The following is a 337-nucleotide window of genomic DNA, read 5'->3' as shown; positions in this document are numbered from 1 at the left end:
CGCTTTAAAACTAAGCCATATATTCCCCTAAAATCACTTTCATAAAACAAATTTCACAAAATTTATAATCTGAGATAATAAATATTCTTAATCATGTTCATTCAGTTATAGAAGAACAGGCCCTGCGTGCACATGAACAAGTTAAGAAACGATTAGAATGTGAAAGAAAATTAACTAGTTTTATTTCAGACATATGTATACATGTTCTTGTGTGAGTTTGGTACGTGTGTTTGTATGTCTATATATAATTTCAGATATCTACTTGCATACCAATGTAAAATTAATTTAAATTATTGCGTTTCAGATATATGTCCCCTCATTCTAACTTAATGAATTC

Source organism: Penaeus monodon, chromosome 29 (genome assembly GCF_015228065.2).
Source record: "Penaeus monodon isolate SGIC_2016 chromosome 29, NSTDA_Pmon_1, whole genome shotgun sequence".
Lineage (NCBI taxonomy): Eukaryota > Metazoa > Arthropoda > Malacostraca > Decapoda > Penaeidae > Penaeus > Penaeus monodon.
The sequence above is the reverse complement of the archived record's forward strand: the minus strand, read 5'-3'. Positions refer to the sequence as shown.